Source organism: Schistocerca americana, chromosome X, assembly GCF_021461395.2.
Source record: "Schistocerca americana isolate TAMUIC-IGC-003095 chromosome X, iqSchAmer2.1, whole genome shotgun sequence".
Lineage (NCBI taxonomy): Eukaryota > Metazoa > Arthropoda > Insecta > Orthoptera > Acrididae > Schistocerca > Schistocerca americana.
Genome location: NC_060130.1, coordinates 820,184,456 through 820,199,646, shown reverse-complemented (window position 1 = coordinate 820,199,646; position 15,191 = coordinate 820,184,456). Strand labels below are relative to the sequence as shown.

Genomic DNA, 15,191 nt, shown 5'->3' with positions numbered 1-15,191 from the left:
GGCAGACCAGATGGTCACCAATCAAAGTGCTAGCCCCGCCCGACAGCAATTAACTTCGGTGATCTGACGGGAACCGGCGTTACCACTGCAGCAAGGCCGTTAGTTAAGGACGATATTCAGCACCAAATAACGTTACGGCGCCCCTTTTTTCTCTAAGTTATCTTCCCCGTCACGAGCCAGTGAAGAAGCCCCCAGGCTGCAGAAAAAGATATCATTGACAAATACTTTTGATTCTTCGTAAACATGTATTCGATGTTTGAACTTCCTTGCACATTTTCTGAAATATATGAAGATCACGCTTGATGTGAAGTAATGGGTGACTCTTTTCTTAGCGCGGATAGCTTTGCCTGATACATATTAATCATACAAATTACTGAATAATATACATTAATCTATAACAATTTTGCAGTCAAAGACTGCATTTTACTTCGTTGTCAGACTGGTACTTGGCAGAGTCTTTGAATCTGAAATGAGTGTTTACTATACACAAACAACAAGGATGTAGGCAACTGAAGATACCAGTATGATGCTAAAACGTGTCAATAATGGAAAAGAATTAACGAGTTTTCCAAATTTCACAAAAGTCGTAGACCTGAACCAATTCACTGTAATATCGATAAATTTAAGATTAATTCGCGATAATGAGCCCACGTGTACGAATCCTGATCACAGCTGGAAGTGACTGAGGGACCTCCGGCAGCGCAACGTTACGTCATGAACAGCCTGGATCCTCTGGCGACAATGTCGTGATGCCATCTTCCAACAACACAGTACTCATCCGCACATGGCACTGTGTGAGTGGTGTTGAGGACTTCCATGGCCAGCAGTATACCCGGATCACTTCCGACAGAACACGTGTGGGACCAGCTCGGACGGCGGACGGCAACTATGTACCATTGAAGGTATACAAGATTTTAACGGCGAATTACAACAGTAGTGGTCAAACTTGCCTCAACAGAGGAAACAACTGATTTATGGCATCGCTCCCAACCGAATCAGTGCATGTGTACAAGCCATAGGGGGTGCAATATCTTACCGATAAGTGGGCTGTTACTACAAAGTTGTATGTAAATGTGACTCGATTTTGTAGTGACTGACACTGAAGCTCCAAAGAAACTGAGCCGGCCGGAGTGGCCATGCAGTTCTAGGCGCTACAGTCTGGAACCGAGCGACCGCTACGGTCGCAGGTTCGAATCCTGCCTCAGGCATGGATGTGTGTAATGTCCTTAGGTTAGTTAGGTTTAATTAGTTCTAAGTTCTAGGTGACTGATGACCTCAGAAGTTAAGTCGCATAGTGCTCAGAGCCATTTGAACCAAAGAAACAGGTATAGGCATGCGTATGCAAATACAGAGATATGTAAACAGGCAGAATACGGCACTGCGGTCGGGAACGCCTATATAAGACAACAAGTGTTTAGCGCAGTCGTTAGGTCGGTTAATGCTGTTACAATGGCTGGTTATCAAGATTTAAGTGAGTTAGAACGTGATGTTATAGGCGGCACAAGAACGATGGGACACAGCATCTCCGAGGTAGCAATGAAGTGGGAATTTTCCCGTACGACCATTTCACGAGTGTACCGTGAATATCAGGAATCCGGTAAAGTATCAACACTCCGACATCGCTGGGGCCGGAAAAAGATCCTGCAAGAACGGGACCAACGACGACTGAAGAGAATCGTTCAACGTGACAGAAACGCACGTCCATGCAACGTGGCACGCTCTAATGGTTTAATACAAAGACTGCTAAGATACGTTAAAATATCTCCGAAATAAATGGACTGATGAGCAGTTTTACTGTAACAAAATGTAAGGGTACTCAAACTTACAAGTACAAGATTCAGATTCAAGACAAGCAATCGGAAAATCATATTGCCATGTCACAGTTTTTGAATAAGTGAGAACTATTTTACACCTCAAGAGAGGGTAACATCATTTGAGTTGGAATACAAAGAAGTGAAAACATTATGTACGATGCTATAATCAAGTTCCACTCAACTAAGCGTAAGCTGCCTGTAATCTTCCATTTTACTCAGCACAAGCATACGGCCTGGAGTGATAGTAACCAAGCAATGCCAATCAAAAATTGTCACAACAGCTAATCTTTACTACGGTACGTAAGCTAAAATGGTCTCACCTAATTGTTCTTCACTGTAGAATCTCAGCATCAGCCTTCACCATGCAAAGGCAGTCTACTCTCCAAACACGGCTCCACCAACATACATCCAAACGAACACAGGACTGCACATAGACGCCACTCGAATCGCAGGAAAAAATGGAATGGTAAATTCTCCTATATGAAAGAAGGACCTCGTCTACATCAAATGTGCTCCCTGCCGCCGTTGGATAAGCAGCTGCAGCAGAAAGTCGTATACTCCTAGCTCACTCATTTGTTACATAGTTTAATTCTTAATTTCTTTGCGTGTTTTTGGTACTTGCATTGTTTAATTCATAAATTTCGGGCGTATTATAGTATTTGAGAGTTGTAGCATCGCGTTTTAGTACCTGAATAGTGTAAAATCGCGTAGTCTCCTTCCGCCGCCGAGCAGTGTGTCAGCAGTGCGCAAGTAGCAGCATTACTGCATTTACTAGGCAATCTTGTATTTTAATAACCGTTTAAATTTTATGTCGATTTGTTTGCGCTCTCTGTAGATTAGTTCAGACGTTCTTTGCACAACAGTTTTTAGCATGGATAGGGACTGCAACTGCTGTGTTCGGATGCAGCCTGAGTTGGCATCCCTTCGCTCCCAGCTTCAGGCAGTGTTGGCTTCGGTCACACAGCTTGAGGCTGTTGCCAATGGGCATCACTGTGGGGGTCCGGATGGGGGTTTGTCTGGGACGGCCAGCTCGTCCCATGCATCCCCCGATCGGACTACGACTGTGGTTGCCCGGGATACTGCCCGCATTGAGGCTGATCCCTCACCTGTGGTAGAGTGGGAGGTCGTCTCGAGGTGTGGCAGGGGGCGAAAGACATTCCGGAGGGCTGAACGGAAGGCCTCTCCAGTTTGTCTGACGAACCGGTTTCAGGCTCTGTCTCAGGCTGATACTGATCTTCAGCCTGACATGGCTGCTTGTCCTGTTCCAGAGGTTGCCCCTCAGTCTGCAAGATCCGGGTGGTCGCAGAGGGTGGGCTTACTGGTAGTTGGGAGCTCCAACGTCAGGCGCGTAATGGGGCCCCTTAGGGATATGGCAGCAAGAGAGGGGAAGAAAACCAATGTGCACTCCGTGTGCATACCGGGGGGAGTCATTCCAGATGTGGAAAGGGTCCTTCCGGATGCCATGAAGGGTACAGGATGCACCCATCTGCAGGTGGTCGCTCATGTCGGCACCAATGATGTGTGTCGCTATGGATCGAAGGAAATCCTCTCTGGCTTCCGGCGGCTATCTGATTTGGTGAAGACTGACAGTCTCGCTAGCGAGATGAAAGCAGAGCTCACCATCTGCAGCATCGTCGACAGGACTGACTGCGGACCTTTGGTACAGAGCCGAGTGGAGGGTCTGAATCAGAGGCTGAGACGGTTCTGCGACCGTGTGGGCTGCAGATTCCTCGACTTGCGCCGTAGGGTGGTGGGGTTTCGGGTTCCGCTGGATAGGTCAGGCGTCCACTACACGCAACAAGCGGCTACACGGGTAGCAGGGGTTGTGTGGCGTGGGCTGGGCGGTTTTTTAGGTTAGATGGCCTTGGGCAAGTACAGAAAGGGCAACAGCCTCAACGGGTGTGGGGCAAAGTCAGGACATGCGGGGACCAAGCAGCAATCGGTGTTGTAATTGTAAACTGTCGAAGCTGCGTTGGTAAAGTACCGGAACTTCGAGCGCTGATAGAAAGCACCGAAGCGGAAATCGTTATAGGTACAGAAAGCTGGCTGAAGCCAGAGATAAATTCTGCCGAAATTTTTACAAAGGTACAGACGGTGTTTAGAAAGGATAGATTGCATGCAACCGGTGGTGGAGTGTTTGTCGCTGTTAGTAGTAGTTTATCCTGTAGTGAAGTAGAAGTGGATAGTTCATGTGAATTACTATGGGTGGAGGTTACACTCAACAACCGAGCTAGGTTAATAATTGTCTCTTTTTACCGACCTCCCGACTCAGCAGCATTAGTGGCAGAACAACTGAGAGAAAATTTGGAATACATTTCACATAAATTTTCTCAGCATGTTATAGTCTTAGGTGGAGATTTCAATTTACCAGATATAGACTGGGACACTCAGATGTTTAGGACGGGTGGTAGGGACAGAGCATCGAGTGACATTATACTGAGTGCACTATCCGAAAATTACCTCGAGCAATTAAACAGAGAACCGACTTGTGGAGATAACATCTTGGACCTACTGATAACAAACAGACCCGAACTTTTCGACTCTGTATGTGCAGAACGGGGAATCAGTGATCATAAGGCCGTTGCAGCATCCCTGAATATGGAAGTTAATAGGAATATAAAAAAAGGGAGGAAGGTTTATCTGTTTAGCAAGAGTAATAGAAGGCAGATTTCAGACTACCTAACAGATCAAAACGAAAATTTCTGTTCCAACACTGACAATGTTGAGTGTTTATGGAAAAAGTTCAAGGCAATCGTAAAATGCGTTTTAGACAGGTACGTGCCGAGTAAAACTGTGAATGACGGGAAAAACCCACCGTGGTACAACAACAAAGTGAGGAAACTACTGCGAAAGCGAAGAGAGCTTCACTCCAAGTTTAAACGCAGCCAAAACCTCTCAGACAAACAGAAGCTAAACGATGTCAAAGTTAGCGTAAGGAGGGCTATGCGTGAAGCGTTCAGTGAATTCGAAAGTAAAATTCTATGTACCGACTTGACAGAAAATCCTAGGAAGTTCTGGTCTTACGTTAAATCAGTAAGTGGCTCGAAACAGCATATCCAGACACTCCGGGATGATGATGGCATTGAAACAGAGGATGACACGCGTAAAGCTGAAATACTAAACACCTTTTTCCAAAGCTGTTTCACAGAGGAAGACCGCACTGCAGTTCCTGCTCTAAATCCTCGCACAAACGAAAAAATGGCTGACATAGAAATAAGTGTCCAAGGAATAGAAAAACAACTGGAATCACTCGAGAGAGGAAAGTCCACTGGACCTGACTGGATACCAATTCGATTCTACACAGAGTACGCGAAAGAACTTGCCCCCTTCTAATAGCCGTGTACCGCAAGTCTCAAGAGGAACGGAAGGTTCCAAATGATTGGAAAAGAGCACAGGTAGTCCCAGTCTTCAAGAAGGGTCGTCGAGCAGATGCGCAAAACTATAGACCTATATCTCTGACGTCGATCTGTTGTAGAATTTTAGAACATGTTTTTTGCTCGAGTATCATGTCGTTTTTGGAAACCCAGAATCTACTATGTAGGAATCAACATGGATTCCGGAAACAGCGATCGTGTGAGACCCAACTCGCTTTATTTGTTCATGAGACCCAGAAAATATTAGATACAGGTTCCCAGGTAGATGCTATTTTTCTTGACTTCCGGAAGGCGTTCGATACAGTTCCGCGCTGTCGCCTGATAAACAAAGTAAGAGCCTACGGAATATCAGACCAGCTGTGTGGCTGGATTGAAGAGTTTTTAGCAAACAGAACACAGCATGTTGTTATCAATGGAGAGACGTCTATAGACGTTAAAGTAACCTCTGGCGTACCACAGGGGAGTGTTATGGGACCATTGCTTTTCACAATATATACAAATGACCTAGTAGATAGTGTCGGAAGTTCCATGCGGCTTTTCGCGAATGATGCTGTAGTATACAGAGAAGTTGCAGCATTAGAAAATTGTAGCGAAATGCAGGAAGATCTGCAGCGGATAGGCACTTGGTGCAGGGAGTGGCAACTGACCTTTAACATAGACAAATGTAATGTATTGCGAATACATAGAAAGAAGGATCCTTTATTGTATGATTATATGATAGCGGAACAAACACTGGTAGCAGTCACTTCTGTAAAATATCTGGGAGTATGCGTGCGGAACGATTTGAAGTGGAATGATCATATAAAATTAATTGTTGGTAAGGCGGGTACCAGGTTGAGATTCATTGGGAGAGTCCTTAGAAAATGTAGTCCATCAACAAAGGAGGTGACTTACAAAACACTCGTTCGACCTATACTTGAGTATTGCTCATCAGTGTGGGATCCGTACCAGATCGGGTTGACGGAGGAGATAGAGAAGATCCAAAGAAGAGCGGCGCGTTTCGTCACAGGGTTATTTGGTAAGGGTGATAGCGTTACGGAGATGTTTAACAAACTCAAGTTGCAGACTCTGCAAGAGAGGCGCTCTGCATCGCGGTGTAGCTTGCTCGCCAGGTTTCGAGAGGGTGCGTTTCTGGATGAGGTATCGAATATATTGCTTCCCCCTACTTATACCTCCAGAGGAGATCAAGAATGTAAAATTAGAGAGATTAGAGAGCGCACGGAGGCTTTCAGACAGTCGTTCTTCCCGCGAACCATACGCGACTGGAACAGGAAAGGGAAGTAATGACAGTGGCACGTAAAGTGCCCTCCGCCACACACCGTTGGGTGGCTTGCGGAGTATAAATGTAGATGTAGATGTAGAACCCACGAACGACTCCCAATTGTCAAAATAAACTGACCCCCTAAAGATGTAAATTTGTTCCCGTGCCCAAGCAAACACGTTGCTACAGTACTTGTGTCGATAAATCAAAACTAGTTATAGCAGATTTGTGTGAAGTAAAGCGAACTAAAATATCGCTATCTACTAGAAAGAAAATGCTCTAAGACAACACAACAACACACCAACAAGGAATTATCCGAATAGGACGGAAATCGGTAGATATGAATGTACGTATACAGACTAACCAACAATTACGCTTCCAGAAAAACTGAGTGGTTTATTCACGAGAAAGAGTTTCACAAATTGAGGAAGCCAGTAACGTGGTGGTGCACCTCTGGCCCATTTGCTTTTAGTTATTCGGCTTGGCATTACTAGGTGAAGTAATTGTTTGTCCTCTTGAGTTATGTTGTCGTTGTGGTCTTCAGTCCAGAAACTGATTTGGTGCAGCTCTCCATGCTACTGTATCCTGTGCAACCTTCTTCATCTCCCAGTACCTACTGCAACCCACATCCTTCTGAATCTGCTTAGTGTATTCATCTCTTGGTCTCCCTCTACGATTTTTACCCTCCACACTGCCCTCCAATACTAAATTGATGATCCCTTGATGCCTCAGAACATGTCCTACCAACCGATCCCTTCTTCTAGTCAATTTGTGCCACAAATTTCTCTTCTCCCCAATTCTTTTCAGTACCTCCTCATTAGTTATGTGATCTACCCATCTAATCTTCAGCATTCTTCTGTAACACCACATTTCGAAAGCTTCTATTCTCTTCTGGTCCAAACTATTTATCGTTCATGTTTCACTTCCATACATGGCTACACTCCATACAAATACTTTCAGAAACGACTTCCTGACACTTAAATCTATACTCCATGTTAACAAATTTCTCTTCTTCAGAAACGCTTTCCTTTCCGTAGCCAGTCTACATTTTATATCCTCTCTACTTCGACCATCATTAGCTATTTTGCTCCCCAAATATCGAAACTCATTTACTAGTTTAAGTGTCTCATTACGTAATCTAATTCCCTCAGCATCACCCGACTTATTCGACTACATTCCATTATTCTCGTTTTGCTTTTCTTGATGTTCATTTTGTATCCTCCTTTCAAGACACTGTCCATTCCGTTCAACTGCTCTTCCAGATCTTTTGCTGTCTCTGACAGAATTACAATGTCATCGGCGAACCTCAAAGTTTTTATTTCTTCTCCATGGATACTGAGTGATATCATGCCAAATTCTGTCCAACTGGCGCGTTAGATCGGCAAAATCCCGGGCTGGTTGGATGAGCCTGCCCCGTAATGCTACAAACGTTCTCAGTTGGGGAGAGCTACGTCGACTTTTCTGGTCAAGGCAGGGTTTGGCAAACATGAAGATAAGCAGCAGAAACTCTAGCCGTGTGCGGGCGACCATTATCTTTTTGAAATCTAAGCCAACGATGGTCTGCCACAAATGGAAACAATACTTGGCGTAGAATACCATCGACAAACCGATGTGGGCTAAGAGTGCCGCGGATGGAAACGAAATGGATTCTGCTATGAAATGAAATGACGCCCCAGATCATTACGCCTGGTTGTCGGACCGTACGGCGGGCGACAGTCAGATTGTTATCCCAAAACTATCTGTGGCGTCTCCAGACACGTCTTCGGCGTGGAATACGGTATCATAGACTGGAGTAAAATTAAGTAAAATTATCTTTAGCGATGAGTCTCGCTTCGAAATGAGCCCCAATGACCAGCGAAGACGTATCTGGGGATGCCATGGTCAGTGGCGGGATACCAACCTGACAGTCGCTGGCCATATGGCCCAATAACCAGTGATAATAATCTGGTCTGCTATTTCATTTCATAGCAGGACTCCTCTTGTTGTCATTCGAGGCACCATTACGGCACAGTGGTACGACGACGACATTCTACGCCGTGTTGTGCTGGTCTTCATGATAAGCCATCATTGGCTGACAGTATACAGACAGCCCACATAACTAATTTACCTTTCATATTAAAGGAAGAGTGCGACAGACGAATATGAAAAGAAACAGCTCGACAATCTAAGGAAGTGGGACTTTGGATCACCTACAAAACGACAAAGACATTCGATATGTAACGGTTCTGTCACTAAATGTAACTGGGTTTTCTCCTTTGATGCTAGTCAATTGTCAGGATGAGCATTACTGCAATGGGCATTTAATTCTAAATCATTATGTCAGAGTGAAAATCCTAAATAAATTAATTTTTCTCTCTTAACAACATGTGGGCAGGGTGGGTTCTTCCTTGGCTCGGGTATGAGGTAGAATGAAACAGCATTTTTACATAAGATAACTTTTATTGCAAGTTTCGTACAACTGTTTCCTTACTCGATGTTCTGGCTCGGAGAACGGCAGCTGTGTCGTTTGCGAAGCCTTCTGCTGCGGCAGCGGCGGCGTCTGATTACGCGTGGCAGTGTGTATCTCTTGTCGCCGTCTCGCACAGCTGACTGGAGACGCGCAGCGCGAGGTGGCCCGTTTAATTAGTGCGAGCGAAGTCGTGCATCGGATGGTAATACCTTGGATGTGGCGCCCCAGTGTTTCTCTTCTCTAAGCGGCCGCATGTGTTGTGCGTCGGCCAGCGGAGCGGCGCGGCGGGGGAAGGCCAGTGTCCCGGACTCGAACAACGGACTCCCGCTTGCCAGTCTTCGGCTGTCAGATCTTCATCCCAGCTCACAGGTGACTGCTGATGTGAGGCCGTCTCCTTCCCGTCCTCACGAGTCACCCGGGTACGTAAAAATCAGACTTCAAATACCTTTTAACTTCTGTCTTCTGGCGCCGAGGCTGCTGCTTGCTATTCCATTACAGCGGCGGACTTGGTGCGTCTGTGTATGATGTAGTCTCTTCTTGCATGACGGTCTTCAGCATCGAAACTGACTGAAAACAAATGCTACTCTTCTCTTATTCCTTCGTCTCTCTGTTGGGCCCACTGCATCTCGCGTATTTATTCACTTCAGTCCACTGGAGGTGAACGACTTCACGGTCATTGCCTCGTCTGTCACGTTGAACAGCTTCTCGAAGAATCTTCTTAACGTCGGTCATTGGCTCTTGGAATGTAGGCGAGGGGCTTTGCTCACATGTAACAGCTGAGAAACACATGGGCCGGTCGGGCGATGCCCTGACGGCTGAATCGACAGCGTCCGCTTATGTGGAACTTGCTGACTTCATTGTCATTGTCTCTTCTGCTCTGCTGCTCTGCCCGCTGTTTGCCAGTGTGTAATTCTTCTAAACTAAACTAAGTTTTTCATTTAATTTCTAATTTCTACTTCACTTTGATTTCACTAATTTATTTACTTAAGTACCACTCAACAGATACCACTAGGGATTGAAAACAGAGGAAGGCACCGTCCAAAATACACTACTGGCCATTAAAATTGCTACACCCCGAAGATGACGTGCTACAGACGCCAAATTTAACAAAATTTTGCCAATGCTGTGATATGCAAATGGTTAGCTTTTCAGAGCATTCACATGAGGTTGGCGCTGGTGGCGACACCTACAAAGCGCTGACATGAGGAAAGTTTCCAACCGATTTCTCATACACAAACAGCAGTTGACTGGCGTTGCGTGGTGAAACGTTGTTGTGATGCCGCGTGTAAGGAGGAGAAATGCGTACCATCACGTTTCTGACTTTGATAAAGTTCGGATTGTAGCCTACCGCGATTGCGGTTTATCGTATCGCGACATTACTGCTCGCGTTGATCGAGATCCAATGACTGTTAGCAGAATATGGACTCGGTGGGTTCAGGAGGGTAATACGGAACGCCGTGCTGGATCCCAGCGGCCTCGTATCACTAGCAGTCGAGATGACAGGCATCTTATCCGCGTGGCTGCAACGGATCGTGCAGCCACGTCTCGATCCCCGAGTCAACAGATGGGGACGTTTGTAACACAAGAACCATCTACACGAACAGTTCGACGACGTTTGCAGCAGCATGGACTATCAGCTCGGAGACCATGGCTGCGGTTACCCTTGACGTTGCCCCACAGACAGGAGCGCCTGCGATGGCGTACTCGACGACGAACCTGGGTGCACGAATGGTATACGTCATTTTTTCGGCTGAATCCAGGTTCTGTTTACAGCATCATGATGGTCGCATCCGTGTTTGGCGACATCGCGGTGAACGCACATTGGAAGCGTGTATTCGTCATCGCCATACTGGCGTATCACCCGGCGTGATGGTATGGGGTGCCATTGATTACACGTCTCGGTCACCTCTTGTTCGCACTGACGGCACTTTGAACAGTGGACGTTACATTTCAGATGTGTTACGACCCGTGGCTCTACCCTTCATTCGATCCCTGTCAAACCTTGCATTTCAGCAGGCTAATGCACGACTACGTGTTGCAGGTCCTGTATGGGCCTTTCTGGATACAGAAAATATTCGACTGCTGCCCCAGCCAGCACATTCTCCAGATCTCTCACCAACTGAAAATGTCTGGTCAATGGTGGCCGAGCAACTGGCTCGTCACAATACACCATTCACTACTCTTGATGAACTGTGGTATCGTGTTGAAGCTGCATGGGCAGCCGTACCTGTACACGCCATCCAAGGTCTGTTTGACTCAATGCCCAGACGTATCAAGGTCATTATTACGGCCAGAGGTGGTTATTCTGGATACTGATTTCTCAGGATCTATGCACCCAAGTTACGTGGAAATGTAATCATATGTCAGTTCTAGTATAACATATTTGTCCCATGAATACCCGTTTATCATCTGCATTTCTTTTTGGTGTAGCAATTTTAATGACTATAGTTCAATTCTTTTATCTTGGCGGCTCGCGCATGCCCGCCCAGACGCGGGAGATTGCTGCGTTGCCAGTTGCACACGACGCACGCGCCAATAGAAGCAGCGCCATAGTATAGCATAGTTCGCAAGCTTACGTGTAGGGGGGAGCGCGCAGTTCATGAAGTAAAGCCACCACGGCCGCATTAACCCTTTTGCTGCTACAAAGACTTGCTCCCTGCATTCCGCGCTGTGCGCGATTTTGTCACTGCACTGCTCGCCTGTGCAGACACATCGTGTTCCGACTGCTTTGACACTCTTATCAATCGAATCCACAAAAACTATTTGGCCCAAAAATTAGATTTTTACACATCTTCTTGACTGATACCTTCCCCCCATAAATGACTTAATTTTGTTTCGATGTTCAACGCAGTTATTTGCACCATTAAACATAGTAAACCACTGCACGAAATTTTGAAGAGTTTTCAGAGGTAAAAGTCCATAGAGTAACTTTCCGTATGGTCGATTTTAGTTGCCACAATGTTGAGAATGAAATGTGGACAAGATACCTAAATTTCATATAAAATTTACTGTATAACAATAGCTCATTTAAGTACCACATAGGTGTCGTATGAAATATTGAGAAATATTCCGTCTTTCGCGACTGTAACAAAAGTTTTATTTACACTGAGCACGTTTGGCTTTATTTTAAAGCACTTCAATCAATCAAAAGGAAGTAGACAAAATACATTAAACAAAACTGTGGACTTACAAAAACATTAGGACTCACACTGGACTCGCATTCGGAAGGACGACGGTTCAATCCCGCTTCCGGCCATCCTGATTTAGGTTTTCCGTGGTTTCCCTAAAATCACTCCAGGCAAATGCCGGGATGGTTCCTCTGAAAGGGCACGGCTGACTTCCTTCCCCATCCTTCCCTAATCCGATGAGACCGATGACCACGCTGTCTGGTCTCCTTCCCCAAACCAACCAACCAACCATTAGGACTTGAATATACCGTCTATCAGTGAAGTGCTCTGAGCTATGTCAAATATAATTTTTGTGTGTGGCACACACAAACATCATTTATTTGCTACAACACAGATCTGCCAACACAAACGTTGAATATTGTATTACCGCAGCACAAAACTACGAAAGGTGACTTGGCAGTGGAGGAGACAAAATACTGTCCACTGAAGATGCTTCAAAAGAGAGAAACGCGTCTGGTCTAAATAAGTCCCTTATTACAGTTGCAGAGGAATATATTTCAGTACCATTGGTAAAACTGCGACTGTGGAACAAAAACGAGAAAGAGAACATGTGTACCATTGTGTATGTGCCATACCATTCCTTGATTGAAGTGCTTTAAAATAAAGCCAAACGCGTCCGGTGTAAATAATACTTTTATTACAGTCGCGAAAGACGGAATATTTCTCAATATTACATACGACACCTATGTCGTACTTAAATTAAATGAGATATTGTTATACAGTACATTTTATATGAAATTTAGGTATCTTGTCCACATTTCATTCTCAATATTGTGGCAACTAAAATCGACCATACGGAAAGTATACGCTATGGACTTCTACCTCTGCAAACTCTCCAAAATTTCGTGCAATGGTTTACTACATTTAATGCTGCATAATAACTGCGTTGAACATCGAAACAAAATTAAGTCATTTATGGGGGGAAGGTATCAGACAAGAAGACGTGCAAAAATCAAATTTTTGGGCCAAATAGTTTTTGTGAAATCGAATGATAAGTGTGTCAAAGCAGTGGGAACACCATGTGTCTGCACAGGCGAGCAGTGCAGTGATGACAGTGATGCAGCAGCGAAAGGGTTAATGATGAGACAAAGCAGTAGAAATTTCAAAAAATTGCATTCAGACGAATACAATTCGTGAAGTAAGGCACTTCGATATTGTTTTTAAATAATGAAAATATTAAGCTCCACATAAGGTTTGAACTCATAACCTGTCGCCTAGGAGCCCAACACCTTAACCGTTACGCTAACACACCTCGCCTGGCTAAACAATGCCATGAGGAGTATAACAAGTGACGCAAAAAACTGACAAACACTGTTCGTATGACTATGAATTACTCAGGCTTCGTCGAAGTACAATAGGAAATAAACAATTACCGCTGTTCTTTATTGCGAAAAAGCGGTTCGTGAGAGTGATACAAACGCCTTTCCTTGCTATCGCCTGAATTAGGAGTCTTATTGCTTGTTTTGTTTAATTAATTAATAGAATATGAAGCAATTGGTATAAAGAATGCTTTTTCCAAACTTTCTATAAAAGAATGTCTGCTATCAAGACATTGCTTTTGTTCTATTACTTTATTTACGACTGAACGTTTCTAAAACTGAAGACACTCGTCCATGCTCTGCACTGCAGTCGAGATGTGGCAACGTCGTTCTCTGTTCATTGGCTGACTGTGTTTTGTGACGTCAGATGCGCAGAACGAACCTAAACTCGGCCGCCAACATAAATGACGCTCACTTTAGTAGTGTATAAAGCACTCCGTCTTCAGGCCACAACTGGCCCATCGGAACCATCCGACCGTCGTGTCATCCTCAGCTGAAGATGCGGCCAGGAGAGGCGTGTAGTCAGCACACCGCTCTCCCAGTCGTAATGATGGTTTTCTTTGACCGGAGCCGCTACTATTCGATCGAGTAGCTCCTCAATTGGCATCACGAGGCTGAGTGAATCCCGAAAAATGGCAACAGCGCATGACGGCCCGGATGGTCACCCATCCAAGTGCCGGCAACGCCCGACAGCGCTTAACTTCGGTGATCTGACGGGAACCGGTGTATCCACTGCGGAAAGACCGTTGCCCCCGCCGAATTATGGACAAATTTACGTACCTGGGAGAATATGTAACAGGAAGAAACAGGAGGGAATAATAGAGAGGTTGAAGAAGATTTGGTTAACGTTCTGTAAAACCAGAGACATGTACAATAAAAGGGTTAAAATATATGATGTAAAGATAACTTTTGTGATACTGTATGCGATTGACACGATACAACTGCCCATATATAACGCAGAAATTGAAAAAGAAGAGAATAATACTGAAGAAAACGCTGGGTGAGAGATGGATTCCAAGGGCTAGGGAAAATCTTCAACGAACAAGAAGACATCAGGAGAATTCAGACTGAAAAGGATAAGATTTACGAGACATGTGATCAGGATGGAAATGGACAGTAGGACGATAACAGTATGGGAAGCAACGGGAAGGACAAGAGGGAAGACAGGAACAAGCTAATCGTTGACCTCAGGAAGGAATGGTCAGAATTGAGTATCAAGGTGGAAGGGAAAGAAAATCGGGGAATGTAGTACACAGCATTGACCGTCTTGTTACATAACCATGAAATGTATTCGCAAACTGAGGATACGGTATCACCACGGCTACAAAATTTAGTGGAAAAAAGCGAGAATTTGTGCTGAACTGGGATTGGAGGCTAGATTTCCATTTTTACGCTAGTAGTCGCCTCAACTGTTCGGCTATCCGAGCATGTATCGCAGACAGACACAAACCTCCATGTGTCCCAGTGTCTGCTTTGCGCAGTGCTCGCACAATTATGTGATTCCCGCATAAGGAGAGAATTATTTACTTTTCTTATTTTCCCGGTGCAGAAATCACACTGTGCGAGCAATATGGGAAGCAGTCATTGATACATGTGGAAATTTGTGTCTGTCCGTGAAACGTGCTCCAGTAGCCTATGTGGTTAAGGTGACTGCTCGTGTAAAGTGGCACATCCAGGTCTGAGTCACAGTCCAGCACCAATTTTCAGTTGTTTCCTGTAAATTGTACAGCTGTGTCGGTACCATACACAGCTTGCAAATACGTTTCATGATTTAATATGGCAATAA

At 45.0% G+C, this 15,191-nt stretch overlaps 1 pseudogene; it reads right to left on the bottom strand.

The window, feature by feature from the left end:
* Window positions 1–14,038: 14,038 nt before the first annotated feature.
* Window positions 14,039–14,156, bottom strand: LOC124557177 (annotated as a pseudogene).
* Between the last annotated feature and the right edge of the window lie 1,035 nt (window positions 14,157–15,191).